We start from the raw sequence: 20046 nt of genomic DNA, 5'->3' as shown, positions 1-20046 counted from the left end.
ATAACATCACGTGACTTTGACATTGAATTGTATTTGAGCTATAAAACAATTGTACGATTAGGTTAATTTAGGCGTCTTTAGATAGCTCATTTATTATTATTATTATTATATCGATGTTATTTCGATAAAAATTCAAAATGCTTATATGATATGTACGGAACTACGAGAGTGTGAATTGCACAAGTGCTCAGGTTTACACGATAGGTAAAAAGGCGCTAACGATATAATGACTGATGTCGTTGCAGTGACGGAAGTTGAATTTTTAACGGGGAAACACGGTAATGGGAATAATCGCCAGTCTTAACCACGGCTCGTTAAGTTATAATGAGCCATAATACAAATGCAATGAAGTACAATTTAGCATAAATGTTTAATTTAGGGTTAATTTAAAGCAAATATGAAATATCGAATGACCTATTTTTTAAAATATGTGTTTTCAGGTAACTGGGTCATGCAACCGTTATTTCCCGTTAAAAAAAACTGAAAAGTTCCGAGTGAAGTCAGTTTTAGTGTCATCTTAGGGGCTTCGTACATGACCTTACTCAGTAGTCGCGTTAAGAGAGCGCGCGAGAGGGAGGGAGCTATACGGGCGTACATAAGGACCTCTCCGTCGCTCTCGTGGCTCCGTCCTTGTCTGCCACGACCGATTAAGGTCCTGTGCAGAGCCTAGTAGAATAAATGTTGTTCGCTATATTTTGTAAGTCTGTGGTTTTCCAAACTCGTAGTGGAGCCCTACCGGGTCGATATTAGATGAAATGATATTGCGTTTTGGAAAATCGCATCGAACCGTACTTTATTTAAAGTTCGGTCTAGATATTTTTTAAAGTACTCATTCCTAAAATAAGACATTATTAACCAAATATTTACATCTGTAGTGGTGACTTGGCTGTTTTAAGTAATTTATTCATTAATTAATATTTTCACGTAATTTATGTGTCTATAATTATTAATTTATTGGAATTAATTATAATTGAATAAAAAAAAAAAATAATGAAAAATTGTCACATTCTCTTCACTTTATACAATAGTTTTTACAATATGATATTTAATATCCTCAATGGTTGTAACTATACATTTCTTGTTCTAAATATATAAAAAACCCGAAATTTTAATTTTTTTCATTTATCCCCCTCATCCCTGACATCCCTTAAACGTTATTTGTTGTTATGTTACTACTCATTTCAAATACTATAGAACCGATTCTTTTAATTTTTAAATATCGTATTATACATTTTTCCAAATGTGTTTTCAGGTCAAAGGATCGTGTAGCAATATGTCTGCCAAAAGATTTAAAAAAATACTTTATTTAGTTAATTTATATATTCATACATATATATAGTTTTTTTTTTAATATAACATTTGTTTTAACAATTAATTATTACCGTAATTTCATTTAATTAATTTATTAAACATACCTATTTAATTTCTTCCTGGTAGAATCTACATTCCGAACCAGTGAAAGTTTTACAATAAATGTATAATGTAGACTTACGTTACATTATAAAAGAAAATATGATTAAAATGTCAAATCTTACAACGAACATTAATATCATTTATATTTCGTTCTCTTTTCATCTTAGCAAATCACTGTGTGATTGAAAGGGACGAATAAAAAAGTCTATTAAACATTAAATCATTAATATAATATATTTAAAAAAGTTATTGTTTTTTTTTTTTTATTTACAAATGCAATGGCAATTACAAAGACTTCAAATATATTGTGATATGGAGTTTTAAATTAAATAAAAGGTAAAGATTCTATTAAACAGTTTTATTATTGTTAATAACTGTAAGTGTGACAATATTCCGTGAGTAAACTATAATGGGAAGACCTTATTAGTGTTTATTAACATAAATACCATTAAAACACTCTGAACGGTCTGTTACAATATACCCACGTAACTTTGACGTGAAAGAAAAAAGTTATTTTTAATCTAATTTTTTTATCAGTGTCGTAAATAGTGATTGTCTCAACTTAGTGACTATAATTATTTCCATTAATATACATAATTTTATTTTAATCACAAATTAAAAACATTTTACAACGCCATCTAGCGTCCATTATTAACACTACTTTGTACTTCATTTATAATGATCATGGGAAATAAGTGCAAGCACTGTGGCAAATTCCTCGCGACAACAGATGACGTAAAATGCGCCTCACGATATCACTGGGTCTGTTTAAATATTGGCCCAGATACGAGGATTAACGGCAAATGGATGTGCCGGGAGTGTAAAGGGAGTCCAAAACTATGTACTCCTGTTCTGGCCTCCTTCCCCCACCCCAAGGATGCTGCTGATGAAACCTTCGCCGATGCAAACGTAGGCGAGGACGTGTCGGCAACACTGATCCGTCTGCTACGAAAGGAAATGGCATCTGTTTCTCGAGGTATGTCATTCTTTCGAGAAGAAGTTTCGCGGTTGAACTCGAACATGACGGAATTTAATAATCGCTTGACTTCGGTTGAAGAGAGAATTTCCGCTTTGGAATCGCAAGACGCGGCCAATCAAAGCCAAACCGAAGAGAGAAGCAAAGCGGAAATTTTGCGATTACGCATGGAGATTAATGAGAGGGAACAGGACCACTTTGCAACGGATCTCGAATTGGCTTGCGTTGCCGAGACGCCTGGTGAGAACACACTCAACATCGTTATATTATGTGCGAGGAAAGGCGGTCTCGACCTTACCGAACAAGACATAGTGAGTACAGAGCGACGCTGACGCTCTGCACTCACTATGTCTTGTTCGGGCTGACGGCGAGCGAGTGCGACCGCGTCCTATTGTGGTGCGGCTGACGCGCCGCTCACTGCGCGACGAGCTGCTGCGAGCGGCGCACGTGCGGCGCGGCGTCGATACGTCGGGCATCATCGATGGGGAGCTGCGACGTTATTCCTTCAATGAGCAACTCACATCTCTCAATCGCTACCTTTTTTTCAAAGCACGAGAGGAAGGTAGAAGTAAGGGATGGCGTTTCGTGTGGACGAGAGGGGGCAAAATGTTTATTCGACGTAGTACAGACACATCCATATATCGCATTCGTGCAGAAACAGATATTCAAAAGTTTTTTGGTTTAAACAAAGATTAGAGTGCCTAATAATTAACGTTAATAAAGAATATTCCTCTATTGTTGTTAAATACTGTACATGCTATTACTGTCTGTTCACTCTTAATTTCACCATTCATTTTATAGTACTTGAGCCTTTAGTATATAACATTATATTATCCTGCTGTGCTAATTTAATGAGTGAGATGCCCAAATTCAAAATACGCAATATAGCAAACTTTTGCCAATATTTTCATATTATTTTTACATCACATTATTTAGCATTATACAACTTGCACTTTACTATACTTACTTATAATTATTATATCGGTCTTTAATATATATCTTTAATAATTATTATATCTTTAATATTAGGGCACGTAAATTAAGAATTGGTTTTCTGAATCCAGGCTCTCTGGGGGCACATCATGATGAGTTCATGTTGGCTATCAATCGCCATGACGTCGATATCATTGCCTTAAATGAAACGTGGCTCAAAGAAGGTGAGGAGGGTCGAGCACCACATATTCCAGGATATCGTCTACGCCACAAGCCGCGCCCTACTGAAGTGCGTGGCCGTGGTGGTGGTGTGGACTATTACATTAGACGAGGAATAGCAGCACGTGCTCTTATCCACCCGATAACTTCCCCAGACATAGAACAGATGTAGCTTAGCGAGAGCGTCGGTGGGAAGAAATTAATTATCGGCACTGCATATCGACCTCCGTGGCTAAATCCACGTAAGTTTGTTGATGGCCTTACGGAAACCTTCACTACACTGTGTGATTATGATCATGTAATATTGATGGGTGACTTTAATATTAACTTCCTCGATACCAACAATTATTGTACACGTCTATTAATTGACTTCTTAACGTTCATCAATCTTAACCAAATTGTTAAATATCCCACCCACTTTACTTCTCACAGTGAGACACTGATAGATTTAGTCTGTGTGGATGGTAATAATAGTAAAGTACGGATAGACTATATACATGAGCTTAGCAGTCATGCCTTCTTATCCTTCGAATTTAATATTCGCAAGGAGAAGCCTAAGCAGTGATCAAATTTTATAGAAAAATGTCCAACATTAATGAAAATGACCTCAAAAGCTACTTAACAAATTTTAACCTACAATTTGAAAACTGATATGATGTTAACAGTCATGTTAGTGAATTTAAAGCAGTTTATTATCTGTATTCGACACCCTAGCTCCTCTGGTTTACGGTTATTTTAAAGAATATCAATATCCATGGATTACCTATAACATCAATAAAATGATCCGTACTCGCGACCAGGCACACACAAGATCGCGGGTTACTCGCAATGACAGTCACATAGCGTACTATAAAGATTTAAAATCTGAAGTAGAAATGGCAATTCACAGAGAGAAGAGTGCATACTTTACTCACTTCATAAATAATAACGCTAAGAGACCTAAGGACTTGTGGAAGCATCTAAATAACATCTTTACATATAAGAAAAACCGGGATTGTTTTCTACCTGAGCACTTATCGGATCCGAATTAACTTAATTAGTTTTTTCTCGAATTACCCGGAAACAATGATGTGACACAGTCTGATCTGTTCTACACAAGTAATAGATACTCTTCTAGTACCTTTGCCCTAAATCCAGTAGATGCCATAACTATATTAAAAACACTACGCTGCATTAAATCAAAAGCTATAGGTTCCGATGGTATCTCTATGGAAATGATCTTAAGTAGTTTGCCGTTTATTTCGGATACGATTGTAAATATAGTTAAATCTTCTTTACGGACTTCCACCTTTCCTGATTTATGGAAAAAAAGCAATCGTCAGACCGATTCCAAAAATTGATAACCCCATAAATATTAGTGATCTTCGACCGATTAGTATTTTACCTTCATTATCAAAAGTTCTAGAAAAAATAGTGTGTTGTCAACTTACACACTATTTAGAAACTAACGACATACTTCCTTCCGTCCAGTCTGGGTTTAGGAAAGGTAGAAGTACAACTACCGCACTAGCTAATGTAGTTGACGATGTGCTAAGAGCTAAAGACGCTGGGGAAGGTACCATACTAGTGCTTCTCGATTTCTCACCTGCCTTCGAGACTATTAATTTGGCGTTGTTATTGTCTAAATTACATTACTACGGTTTCAGTGCAGATACTATTAGATGGTTCGACAGCTATCTCAACAATAGATTTCAAGTTGTACAAGTTACTCGGGAGAATGGATCTAAATGTGTATCTAGAAGCAGTATAATTACCTGAGGGGTACCGCAAGGATCTATCCTTGGACCTGTTCTCTTTTCGCTTTATTATGCTGACATAGTTAGTTCCATACAATTTTGCAAATATCATATTTACGCCGACGACATACAACTATATATATCTTTTAAACTCTCAGATTTAAATATAGCGGTTAATAAGCTTAACGATGACTTAAAGAGAATTTCTACATGGTCTAATTCTAATTGTTTAGTCTTTAACCCAAAGAAAACCAAATACTTGATCTTGGGCACGCGAACTCAGATACGCAAAATAACAACATTATCCCCAAATGTAAAATTGCATAACATTCAGATTGAGCGTGTCATTGAAGCTAGAAATCTGGGTCTTGATGGACGAAAATTTAAGATTTGATCAACACGTTGTATACATTGTTCGAGGTTGTTTCTATCGGTTAAAATGATTATATCAAATTCATAAATACTTAAAACCTTATGTGAGAGTAAACTTATACGAGGCACTTGTTCTTTCGAAATCAAATTAACGGGCCCGAGATTACTAATGCGTACTAAAAATCTTATTCAAAAGATTCAAAATGCCTGTGCTCGATATTGCTTCACGTTACACCACGCTCACGCGTTACCCCATATTTGAACTCTGCTAAGATGTTAAAGATGGACTATCGCAGACAGTTACATTTCGCGACATTATTGTTCAGCATAGTGGAGTACAAAATGCCTCCATACCTCTATCACAAATTAAAATGGGCATGCGAACAGAGACTAACCCACGAAACACGAGCATCGTCCTACTCGTTGACCATGCCGCCATATAAGACTGCTGCCTTTAGGGGGAGTTTTATTTATACTGCGACAAAGTGCTGGAACAACCTGCCGCCACCTCTTCGAAACCTGAAAACATTAAATATCTTTAGAAACAAATTTAAAAAGTATTTAACAGATTCACAATTACATTCTTAACAGACATATACAAATTTTTTTATTTCGCGTCTTTTTTTTGTGTAAAATTGGTGTAAATTATTACCTTTTCGATATGGCCTTTTGGCAGCGTGACGATGCTCCTGTGCTCTCAGCAAATATGTACAGTATTTTGTCAAGCACGTTGATTGCTTGATGTAATGATTGAAACGCCCAATCTAAAAATGTAATTAGAAATGTGATATATAAAATTAACTATTTTTATACCCACAGCTAGCTGCGAAAAGCGCGTATTAAATTATTATGACTGTACTATATATTACCAAATTCAATTTCATTCATAATCTATTCCATAATGAGAGATTATTTTCAACTTACCCCCTGTTGTAGCATTCATTTTATATTTATTTTAGTTTTAACAATTCTTCTTTAGGTAGTTTCATTTAGGAGACACTATTATACACTGTAATATTAAATTATTATCTGTACCTACATACGAGTGTCTCGATAAGTCCCGTGACGTTTGTTAACGTTCGATCAAGCGAGCGTCCTGCTTTAACTAAGGCGTTCACTTTATTGTTATTTATATATAATCACAAAAATCTTTATATTTTTTCTTTTTTTATTTATCTTGTATTTATTCACTACCTGCGACGTGACGTACGTACTGACTGGCGACCACAGAATACCAGCGTTGAAACTCATTTTACAATGATTTCAACATAAGGTGAGTGCTTTACCAATTTGGGCATCACATTCTCTGTGTCTTTGGTTATTTTGTATGTATATATTTCTATAATCTGTAAAATGTGTATGTCCAAATAAAGATTTTTTGGTTTGATTTGATTTGATATGTTACATCATAATTTGTTTAGTAATTTCAAGTTATGTCTAGAAATATTCAACTTTTGTTATTAAACTAACCTCTATATAATATATCAATTCAATGAGTTTCATTAGTCGATCCAGTAATTTTTAATTGGCACATAATCATTTTATATTTTCCAAAATGGTAATATTGTGAATTCTAGAAAATACGAAATAATAAAAATGGAACGGATATCAGGAGATGGTTTAAATCCAAATTCAAATATCTTTACTCAATATAGAAGTATTAAACTTTTTTATTAATTGTCAAAATTCTACCACCGATTCGGAAAGAAACACCTCAGGCAGAAGAACCCAAGTCAACGCTACTATATGCCGCGAGATAACGACTTCTCACCCCAGCCTTCAGGTAGGTACTTCGTCTATTTATTAGACGATTTGTACAATTTCACGAAAAATATATCAAAATTATCTAAAATCGCAAATTTCATCGGTTACTGACTTTTGAAGTACTTAATCTCGTGTTCACCAATGATGGACAATATCGTGAGGAAACCATTGAGAGGACATGCCAGTTGGAGATGCCACATTAATCCAGTCATTATGGGCACGACTTTATTCAGAGTGCACGTTGTAAAAAGTCCGGGTGCGGCGAGTTGAGAGGAACCTCGCCGATAGTCTTGGAGAATCGGGGAGGCGCCCCACGAAGGGCTCTTAAAAATATGTTTTTGGGGGAAGAGCAGAAAACCTTGTTGTGCTTAACACGGGGCTGAAACATTATAATTATACATTTCAAAAAGCATGCGAACCAAAAAGCCGCCATTTTGAAAAAGAAAAATTTTGTTTGTTAACTCAGCAGAAAATTGCGATGAAATAGTCTTTGGTGCTTTTTTTAGCCTCTACAATTCAGAACATACAATTTTTTCACTTACCGATGACCGTTGTTCAGATATCTAACGAGAAAGTAACAAGAAACGTGGCCATCGCGAAACGCCCCGCAACTATAAATCCTTAAAATAGATGGTTATTAGAAGGAAAACCAATAAATATATCTGGAGTCTATTTGAATCATAAAAAAGATGAGTTTCGTTAATGTATAAGTATTTATTTATTTATTTATTTTATTTGCAGTTTCATGCTCACACATACAATTAAACTTTAGTTTACATGAAATAAACCCTGCTAGGGCGTAGCAAATGTTAGAGAGACGGACGTTTTATCACAATTTTATCTGTCAGATATTCCTCGAGTGTGTAATAGCATTTTTTTTAAGAATTTCTTGTAACTTATTTGGGTAGCTTGGTTTATTTATATTTTGCTTAAATACGTCCGGCAATTTATTAAAAATTTTTATGCACATAGCATGTGTGCCCGATTGGTGAAGTTTCAGTTTTGATGTTGTAATTTCAAAATTATATTTATATCGTGATTCAAAACACAGCGGGTTTTCAGATATTTGGTTGAACATTTTTTTATTGTTTTTAACGAATTTGTAAATTTCTAATATGTAAATACAGGGTAAGGTTAATATTTTTAATGTTTTGAAATGCTGTATATTTTTCATTATATTTGTAGGCAAGTACTACTAATATACATATATACGTTATTACGTATATGTATATACGTATTATTCTACGATACAATCTTACAATCTGATTTTCTTTTTTTTATGATATAGGTCGGCGGACGACGAATGGGCCACCTGGTAAGTGGTTATCACCATCCATAGACAATGGCGCTGTAAGAAATATTACATCGCGCCACCAACCTTGGAAACTAAGATGTTATGACCCTTGTGCCTTTAGTTACACTGGCTTACTCACCCTTCAAACCGGAACACAACAATACTTAGTAATGCTGTTTGGCTATGCAATATCTGATGAGTGGGTGGTACCTACCCAGACGTGCTTGCACAAAGCCCTACCACCAAATAGGAATTACTTTCCAGTCCAACTTCGACCGATCTTTGTGTTAGTAGAATAGGGAAATCTTAAAGTGAATTGCCCAGAACTCCTTCTAAGCGGTTGGACCGACTTCGACGTAAGATTTTTATGTGGTTTTTGAGTGGGTCCAAGGTGTCTTAGATTGGACTTATCCGGTGACGCTGCGATTGGAAAATAAATAAAGTTATATATATATATTTCATCCAGACCAAGTCGGGGCGAGAAAGCTATTAATATATATTTTGTTGCAAGGGTTCTGTAAACATGTCTATAATTTTGGTTGTTCTTCTCATGTCTAAGGCCTTTCTCTACGAATTGTTTGTAGTGTTTTCACAAATAATAAGCAATTAGGTATATTGCTTCTATAAGTTCTTTATTGAATAAAGATTTTGATATAAGCAAAAAATGTTCAAAAACAAAGCACATACATTACAAATATGCCATGAAAACTTCGGTCTTTCCTTTTACACATAAAAATAATAGTTAAATAGTTTTTTATTTAATGAACTCTACAACACACTGCCTCATTCGTAGATATGAAATACCTCTTCGTTTTACGAGTACATTTATAAAAATGTTACGTCATTAAACCATTAGCTATACTAAAATTATAAATACGAAAGACACGCTGTCTGTTTGCCTGTACCACTTGCACCTCTAATTTATATGCTATTAAAACATGTTCAAAATATATTTATAACGGATGAAACTGGAACTAAAATGCAGGGCACCATATGTATGGTACTATCCTTTGTCAAGATAGAAATATGAACCCTAATCTTCAGGCTTTTCGGTACAAGTAACGAGCAGTGTTATGTTTCTTTTAAAATGAATCCCTACTTAAATATGGAAGGGATGACACTCAATGAATTAAGTAATCTTAATTTTTAAGATAGTAATAGCATTACTCCAATAACAGTGCTAATTCATTTATATAGCGAAACATATTTGTAGATTTAAACATAACGTGATTTTAACATGTTTAGCATCTGTGCCCTTTAAATTTTTTAAGTGGAATTTATGTCAGATAGTATTAGGTTTCCTTAATTTTTAAAGATATATTTATCTTTATGTTAACTTATTATAATAATAAAATATATTAGAAATTCTGGTCACGGGCCTCTTGTTAGTAAAAGTGAGGCCATAGTCCACGCTGGCCCAGTGCTCGTTGACGGCATGACATCAGAAAGCGGAATATCAAAAATGCGTCCTTGTAACGCGTTGCAGTCCAACTTCACACTAGACTAAAGATGCAGTATCTTAACAAATATTTTTATATTTACAATACATAGACCTTTCCCGGAGCTAACAAGACGAATAAACACGAATTAAACACATGACAATTCAGTGTTTGCCCGGTTCGAGCCCAGATTTGAAACGAGTTCGAGCGAAATAATCGGTTCAGAATTCAGATGCTTGTTCTAACCACTGAAACATATAAACTTCTATCTACTAACATAATTCTTGTATAATATATTAATAGGGAAGTAAAAACATTTTTAAAAACAGAATTTCGTGTCTATTCTTTTAACCGATAAGGAGTTCCATTACCTGGAGTCAATCTTGGGTATAGTATAGAAACAAATCATGAAAATGGATAGACACCAGAATTAGTGTTTACTTGTCATATCGATAATATCACTTCCAAGGCTTATCGTATGCTTGGGTTCATCTTAAGATTGAGTAAAGAATTTACACATTGCTCCACCCTTATTCTTTTATTCAACGCATACGTGAGGTCTATACTTGAGTATTGTTCTACAGTTTTGAATCCCAATTATAACATCCATGTAGATAAGATAGAAAGATTACAAAATAAGTTCTTAAAACATTTGCGATTCAGAGCTGGTTTATCTGATAACGAAGATATCTCTAGAATAGTCCCATTAACTGTGCGTAGACAATTAAGAGACCAATTATATTTGTATAAAATAATTAATAACATGGTTGACTCTAAATATCTTCTAAGTAATATATTATTTAAATGTCCTCGTCTTAGTGCTAGAAATAATTCATTGTTCTTTGTACCCTCATGTAAAAATAAATTTACAAAAAATGTGTTTTTGTACCGTTCTTGCTTAAATCATAATAATAACTTCCAAATATTAGACATTTTTTGCCCAAAAATTGGTGTATATAAAAGAGCAGTTCGTGATATCTTAAAATGTTAACTGTATCTAAATTGATAATGTACTTATATGCTGTTTTTATTTTTGTTTTAATTTTAATTTTATATATTTTTTTTTATGTATTAGCTTTAAGTGGAAACTTGATTGATTTGTGTTTTATGTTATTTTTGTTTTATATTACAGTGTTTTTAAAATTGTTAGTTTCCCAAATAAATAAATAAATAAATTAATTTGATATTATGTAACAAACATTGCGAGTTAAATCTTGTATAACTAGAGAACTTTCAATCTAACTTTGACCTCGTACTTATCCTTGACGGATAAATTTGCCAGAAATATTTCTTGATTATCTACAGTATAAAGAAATCAAGTGAAAATTATCATACTTACAAATACCGATAAAACTGTGCTGCTATTATAAATCATCCTGATTGATAAGGAAAAAAGTTTAATTATAAAATACTCATAAAGTTTATTCAGAAACAAAAGAGAATTAGATTACAAATACAATGTATATCATATCTCCAGTTTCCGAAACACTGATCAAAGTTTTCACGCCCATCGGTAGCGCATTATGTCATCGGCTGCCACGGACCAATGATCATTCAGATTAAAGCCAAATTAGATTAGATAATCTTACTTTGACCAAAGTTTCCGAAACCGTTTCCGAAAAGGAAATTTTATCCAAAATAAATTCAAAAACTCTTATTTCCTTAATTATACATTTATAACATTTACTTGGTAGGACTTTGTGCAAGCTCGTCGGACTTCTACATCTCATCACATTTCTCACCTACCATATCACATACCTATGTTAAATAAACTAAATAAAAAATAGTATTTCAACTAATAATAAATGCTCTAAATGGAAAAATCACATTCACTCGAACACCCTTATACAATTCAGCAAAGGTATCGAACACCACCCTAAAGCATCCCCTACGAGACAGCACCCTTCGGTTACCCTCGCAAATTAATTATTGACGTATTTATGTGTACAATAACAAGTCGAACAGAACGACAATTCCGTCTGTCGCTCGGGAATGTTTTGACTGTTGTTGTGCAAACTTTGCATAAAAGTAAATAAAAAATATATATCCTCCCTCCTTTTGAAAAGAAGATGTATGTGCCGAAATGTCACATGCAGGTTTCCTCACGATGTTTTCTCTAATCACCGAGCACGAGATTAATAATTATTACGCTCATGAAAACATAAACCGAATCCGCATCTACCATGCGCTACCTCTGGGCTACTTAATAATTATAATTAATCTTCTAAAATGTCGATTCATAATCATAGCCTACTTAAATCAAAGCTTGCTTCGAATGTGTTCTTGTTTAGCTGCTGTTCCGTAACTCACTTGGTGTTTCACTCCTGAAATATTGAAAGTCGACGCACTTTCATGCGCTTTTTTTACGCGTATCCTAGTAATTATTATAATAATTATATTCAATATCCCATATTCCGATCTCAGATCTCAGATTCAGAACATCTATATTATTATTAAAACAAAAGACTGATGGAGCTCGCGGAACATTAAAGTAAAGCAACAAAATAAAGAGCGACTACAACTTTTCGTTCGTTCTTAGTGCGAAACGACGCGTCCCTTAATAGATAGATAACTATTGTTGACGTATTAACAAATTGTTAAGCACGGGAATTTATATTCGCTTTTGTTACATAATAAACATAATCAGCCTGTAAATTTCCCACTGTTGGGCTAAGGCCTCCTCTCCCGTTGAGGAGAAGGTATGGAGCATATTCCACCACGCTGCTCCAATGCGGGTTGGTGGAATACACATGTGGCAGAATTTCGTTGAAATTAGACACATGCAGGTTTCCTCACGATGTTTTCCTTCACCGCCGAGCACGAGATGAATTATAAACAAATTAAGCACATGTAAATTCAGTGGTGCCTGCCTGGGTTTGAACCCGAAATCATCGGTTAAGATGCACGCGTTCTAACCACTGGGCCATCTCGGCTCATCATTCGCTTTTGTTGCTAAACTATAATGTTACAAGCACTCCTTAGGACTATATCTCCGACATATAACTCCGACATATAACTCCGAGGACTAATATCACTTTCTGAGATGAGTCTGATGTTTGTTCTAACATAACAGCTCTACTTGAGAGTCCATCTTTTATAGTAAGATAACTTAGAACGTTGAACAACTGAAGTGTGGACTTAGTATTTGCTGATTTACACGAAGGAGATTGGAAATTTTTACTTGATTGATTTAAAATCTGTAATTCAATAAGGTAGAACAGAGTAACGATTGAGTTTCTTGCCGGTTCTTCTTGGAAGAATCTACTTTCCGAACCGGTGGTAGCTTTACATTTAAGTCAATACTGTATGACGATACAAACGTGTTATTTTTTTAGTTTAATTAAACATAGAATAGATATATTGATTTGGTTTGATTTGTATGTAAACATATTTTCGAGTCAATTGTGATATCGATATGACTTGTGACTTGTCAGTTTGTCACGTACGCTACATTGTTACAAACACAATGCAACCCTCAGACGTGCGTTATTATCGCGGGATCTCATTTCCGCGGATATATCTGATATAGGGTCGTTGTACTTACTGTCCCCAGGGTCAATGACCGCTCTTTCGGGGGTGATTCGTCTATTATCTATTTTAAGGGTAGAAATCTTAGGGAGAATATGTGCGTGAAAAATGTAATATATGTTGAGCCATATGTTTATTACTATGTTATAATATGCATTGTTTAAAGGAGCATCCTGTCGACGCTAATATTCAATAGTTTTGGTCTTGGAAAATATTGCAATAAACTATATCAATATTTTAGCACCTGTTTAGGTGGTGATCCGTCACATTAGACGGCATTTCTTACAGCGCTAATATCTACGGACAGTAGTGACTTCTAACCATCGTAAGCCACTTAGACAACATACATTGTCACTTATAAAAGTATTCACAATTCGCATATCTTTCGCATTACATCATCAATAAACTACTAAACTTCAGAACTAAGATTTACCCTTGTGCCTGTAGTTACACTGGATCACTCACCCTTCTAAACGGAACACAAAAATACCACGTATATTTGATGAATGAGAAACCTACGTTCTTGCACAAAGCCTGACAAACGCAGTTAAGCTCACACATTAAATTTAAAAAAAAGATCTTTATCATAATGCTCAGCGATCGGAAGTGGCGCTCTTCAAAAGAGATTTAATAGTATTTAATACCTTTGCGCTCTACGCTACACGCAGCGCTGTCAAGATACCCTTGACCGCCAAATATTAGCCGGATTTAGGCCCTTATGATTTTTTACTTATTCCCAAAGTGAAGAAAACATATTTATGAACTAATATCTGTGAGCTTTGACCCTGACGCCGTTGTTCTTTAAGGGTCAAGGAAGACAAAAGAAAGATAAAAACATGTTATTTATTTACGAGTATATATATTCCAAATTTATTGAATAATAAGAACGGACGGATAAACCATAAAAATAATTTCGTTTATTTTCTTTCCAAATTTTACAAGCTTTTATTTAACTTAAAATGTCTGTTTAGTAACTTAATTTGAACCACTTCCTCTTATTCTACAAATTATAACAATCACCTGATTCTACCCAGGATTGGGTCCCGATGAACTCCTAACAGCATAGATATGAATTTTTGTATATTAAAGCTTGTTGTAAAAATGTCCTTTTAAGTTATTTCATTATATTTATTACAACATTACTATTATATTAATTAAAACAAGAAAAAATAGATATAAAAGCTAAAGAATTATAATCTATTCGAAATTTAAATGCTTTATATTATAATAATATTAATTTTTATTTATATTTAAATAAATATTTGATTAACTCTCCACAGTACCCATATTATTTAAATGCTTTAAACTTCATTCAATTCTAGAAATTTAAAATGTTAAAATGTACATTTTTACTCTGTATAAATTTGATTGTAATGGACTTCACTCTTTAGCAATATCGATTTAAAAAGACAGCAAGGGTTACCATAGTAAAATATTCAATTACCTATCGCAAATAGGGGAGGACTTTAATTATGAAATTAAAAGGGGTTGCAACTTAATTATGACAGGGAACGGCATGCAAAACATGCTCTTAAAATTTAAATTCGGCCAAGTTTGTAAGGTAAAACAGGGAATGGGTTCCGTAGGCAAATTACACGATATGTCAAAAATAGTTGTTTATTTTTTCAAATAAGTTAATTCATTACAATTTTGATGTTTAATAAATTAGGATTAAGCTGGTTGTCTATATGATTTAAGGTGCCATCTACTCAAAAAAAATAATACCGACGTACCTTTTAGTGACACGTTCTAATTTAAATGGAGATTGAGCCAGTGTAATAACAGACACAAATCATAAAAATCGAAGTTCCCATGATTGGCGGCGCATTGACAGTGCAAATATAAAAATAAGCACCATATTACATTGGTTACATTGGTGTATCTATTGTGGAATATCTTACCATCAATGCTACTAAGTACTCGATTTTAATAGCGAAATTAACTCTTTCTGTCTGTCTGTTATACTTTCCTATCTAAACCTAATACTAATACCACAGCGGTGTTATCAACGGAATCCTAAAAAAGTTGAGCTAATGAAGGTCCAGTGGCAGTTGTTGAACAAAAATGGGATTTTAGATTTTTAAATATATTCAAATCAAAAAGTACATTGTGATTATATACACATATTATTATAGTTACAAACGTCTGTTTACATTGAGTTTGTAATTGCTTAACTTAGCTATTATAATCATTTCATTTTCGCCGGCGGTTTTTCAGAACGAATACGAACTGGGAATCTTCAAGAATACTCTACTCATATCTTAAAGGCCGGCCTGTAAACATTCAACAAAAGTAGAGGTATGTTTATACCGGTGGTATGATTTTACATACATAATGGACTTGGTCGGTACCACTCGTCAATTATTGTATCGCTTAACATCATTTTGTATCGCTGTTGCAGTTGGAACGGTACAAGTAAAAAATGAGACTGTAGTGTTCATTCAGAGCAAATAATCCTAGATCGAAAATACCACTTGACATCAAATCAAATCAAAAGTGTTTTATTCAAGTAAAGTTCACAATGAAGCGCTGTTGAATCCTAACACGGTACCATCCGAACATTTGTCATATACATATATGCGTATAACTAACTTTGAAGTATTGCAGCGCAGTGACCACTGACTGTCAAATTTTTTTTAATCATTAGGAAAAATATAACTTCAAGTTGAAAATTTTAAATTACCTTTATTGCAGACATTGTAACAATCATTGTCTACTATGTAGAGTATGTATGTGTTTGTGTTTATAATTCATCTCGTGCGGCGGTGAGGGAAAACATCGTGTGGAAACCTGTATGTGTTTAATTTCAAACCTCAAATTTACAAGCGCGGTAGAATAAGCTTCAATCCTTCTCCTCAAAGGATGAGCCCTTAGCACAGTAGTGGGACATTTAAAGTCTGTAACTTTTTACTTTTATGTACAGTAATTACTGAAACTGTTGTCGTTGTTGACAACAATATCCGTAATTACTCTAACATGGTGCAACTTGACACACAGCACACACACAGCATTTATTACTATTTACCTTTGTCCTAATTACAGAAAAAATGGTTTTTACGTGAATATAGAGATAAAAGTGATTTAAAAATAAAAAGTTTTTTCCACAAAAGTGGAAAAAAGTGTTTTTTTTATTTATTTATTTAATACAAGTAGCACTATGTATTCGCTTCGCGTTCAATGCACACGCAAAATCATCTGTATAGATTTTTTTCTGTTTGATGTAATAAACACAGATGCTGTTTATTTATATTGTTAATTTACAAGAAACAAAATTTATTCAATAATATCCAATGCACCATATTCACAAAACAAACCAAAAAAATACAACAATAGTATTACAAGCATTTACAACAATAATCTTTTCTTAAGGAAATACTTGCTCGCTACTAAAACACTTACGCCGTATTTCCTATGATAAATAAAAGCAAATCGAAATCAATAATAAAGATTTCTTGTTAAAATTATTTATCTTACTAACAGTATTTAAAACGGGATATTTACCATGTTTTTTATTTTTATTTGGTGGAGCTCGATATTTCGACATTATCTACGAATGTCTCGTGAACAAGACGTTTTAAATACTGTTAGTAATAAAAATAACCATGTTAATTTAAAATCTTATTGTTTATCTTATTTTAAAACTGTCGACTATATTTTTTAATTGCGTATTCTTACTTTTATTCATAATTTTCCATCACATTCCGTCGGCTTGTATTCACACAGCCAGATTCAAAGTTATTACATAAGCGTAAATACTTAACTACTTTTTATTGCAATATGACTAATTTATAAAAAAACTACCCGTTGTATTTTATCCTTTCGAAATTCTACTATACACAGTACACAACCGAGTCTATCTCTTTCTCGTTCTAATAAAGAGTCGATATATCTATGAAGGTCGTAATCAAAATGAACGGGAGGGTGAAAAATCAATACCACCCTTGCAAACATCATATCTGCTATAAGGGTAGCTGGAGTTTTGATAGAAAGAAATAATTAATAGATGCAGCCGAAATTCGTCTGGACATGTGTTGTTTGAAGGTAAGCTGCTTCAAATTTTATTTATAGAACACCAACATGATATACAATAATGTCGACAGTATTATTGTAAATTGTAATTTCTTCAATGTCATTTATTTATATATTTTATTTAAAGAAATTGAAAGTATAATAATTAAAATATATATATATATAATAATAAAATCATACAATTTAAATTATACATATAATTAAGTATAATTAAAATATTCCTTTGGGTTGGTGCGGCATTTATGTTTGCCTTACCATATTTAAAAAAAAACTATCTATCAAATCAAGTAGCAAAGTAAAATTAAATTGATCATGGCTGATATTTCTGACAGCGTCAATAGGGGCAAAAGTGACCACTCCGCATATTGTGTATAATGTATCATTATTGCGCCATTGTTATTTTTCCGATGGACCGCAAATTTTCTTAATTCTATTATGCGATCTAGTACAAATAATTTCAATGTCAACGACCTTGTCCTGTCAATTAATGTTTTTTTTTTACATTATTGAACTCATTGCCATGACAATAATAATTCGTATTATTCTTTATAATGTACTCTATATTATGTTTATATAGTAAATAAACAAATTAACCGAAACAATATTATAAAATGTTTTTGAAGTTTTAAGTAGGTACCTAATTTTTTGGCATATAACACAAATACCTTCGATTATTTATACATATTTAGATAGAGTGTAGTAGGTACTGCGAAAAAACCAAAGAGCTAATTGTATTATGCGTTTCGTTTGACGTCCGAAGTCCCTTATGAGAGTACATCGATTCCTTTTCCTCGCTTGGTCGCCAGATGTCGCTATTTCCGCTACCTAGATGTTCCACCTACCGCTTCCGGCCTGCATCTAAGCCATGTACTAACTACAAGCTGCCAACCAAGAAACCAGGGCATACCACTGGGTCCACAGGACCCTGACCCACTGGGTCAGAAAGAAACGACGCGGTAGCTAAGGCTACCGGGGAGGAACAGCCCGGGTAAGGAGGGCAACCTCGAGGCCCGTACCCAGCTCGGCCTTGGCCAAGCAGGATGACCTCTCACAAGCCGCCATCTTCGTCATTGTTGCGTCGTTTTTCGAACCGAGCACATGGTCGTTACGAATAATCTATATTTATTATAGAATAATTTTGTCGCAAATTTTATAGTATTAATTAGCTTTCGAGAGTTAAGTAGAAAGTTAATTTTAAACTAATTAGTTTGTCTTCCGTTACCTTTAAAACATCTTTGGTGATAAAAAATGAGTGATAAAGTGGTTATCGGACCTAATTCAAGTGATAGTCATAGTTCTTCGGTTTGTTCATCGGATCAAGAAGGGCCACCAAGGAAACGCCAAAGGCGTGCCAGTTCACGGGATCTGGAGGAAAGGTTTGACATACTGTCACAACAATTGAACCTAGTTGATTGGTCGGCTTCTAAGGACATTCAGCTTAACGCGTCCGCTATTTACGAAAAGTTAAGCCAGTTATTTGGTAACGATTCTGAATATAAGAATGTATCTCACGATATACTACAGATGATTTGCGGGAAACGAGCTGAAGTCTTAGAATTGCGCCGTAGGGATATCGTGAAAAAATTAAAAGATAAATATATGAGAGAGGATCTGAGTAGAATTCCGCCGTCTTGCGAGTACATGTTTGACCCCGGTCAGTTGTCAACTTATTTACAAAAAATTGGTGGAGTAGATAGATTACAAAAACAGATCCCATCTTCTACCCGCACCCGCGCTAAATCTCCAGAGCCCTCTACCTCCTCTGTGGACGCAAAGTCGTTTCGATGCCAGTCGAATAACAATTATAAACCCAAACGGGCCAAAAATTCACTTTCACATTCAATTTTTCAATTCACATTCAATGCCAAAAATTCCGAACGATTCATTCACAATAACTCGTCTGCCAAGAAGAAGGGGGGAGGGAGAAAATATAAGACAGAGGGTAGAAAATCGGGATATATAAATAAATGACTCGATAGGCTTTTCCGGCGGCTGTCTGAGACGTTATCAAAACACTTGGGCCCTATTCAAACCACCAAAATCAATATGGAAATTGATAACAGGTCTCAGAATACCATTCAACAAGACGCCGCCATTAGTTCTCCCAACATTGCCGTTCTTCTCGGTAGACTACATTCCGAACCGGCGCTAGCTTTACTTAATATAGTTTGTTAAATAACGATTCAAAAGTGCTTGTAAAAGCCGACTTGAATAAAGTATATTTTGATTTTGATTAGGCTGCTATCGCAACATTAATAATAAGACTCCGAAAGGAATGAGTTTTCAAATCGAAGTAAATCACAATCAAAACGTAGTTTCTTTATTTAAATATTAAATATTGAC

The sequence above is a fragment of the Vanessa tameamea genome, chromosome 23, assembly GCF_037043105.1.
Source record: "Vanessa tameamea isolate UH-Manoa-2023 chromosome 23, ilVanTame1 primary haplotype, whole genome shotgun sequence".
NCBI classification, from domain to species: Eukaryota; Metazoa; Arthropoda; class Insecta; order Lepidoptera; family Nymphalidae; genus Vanessa; species Vanessa tameamea.
Note: the sequence above shows the minus strand (reverse complement) of the source record.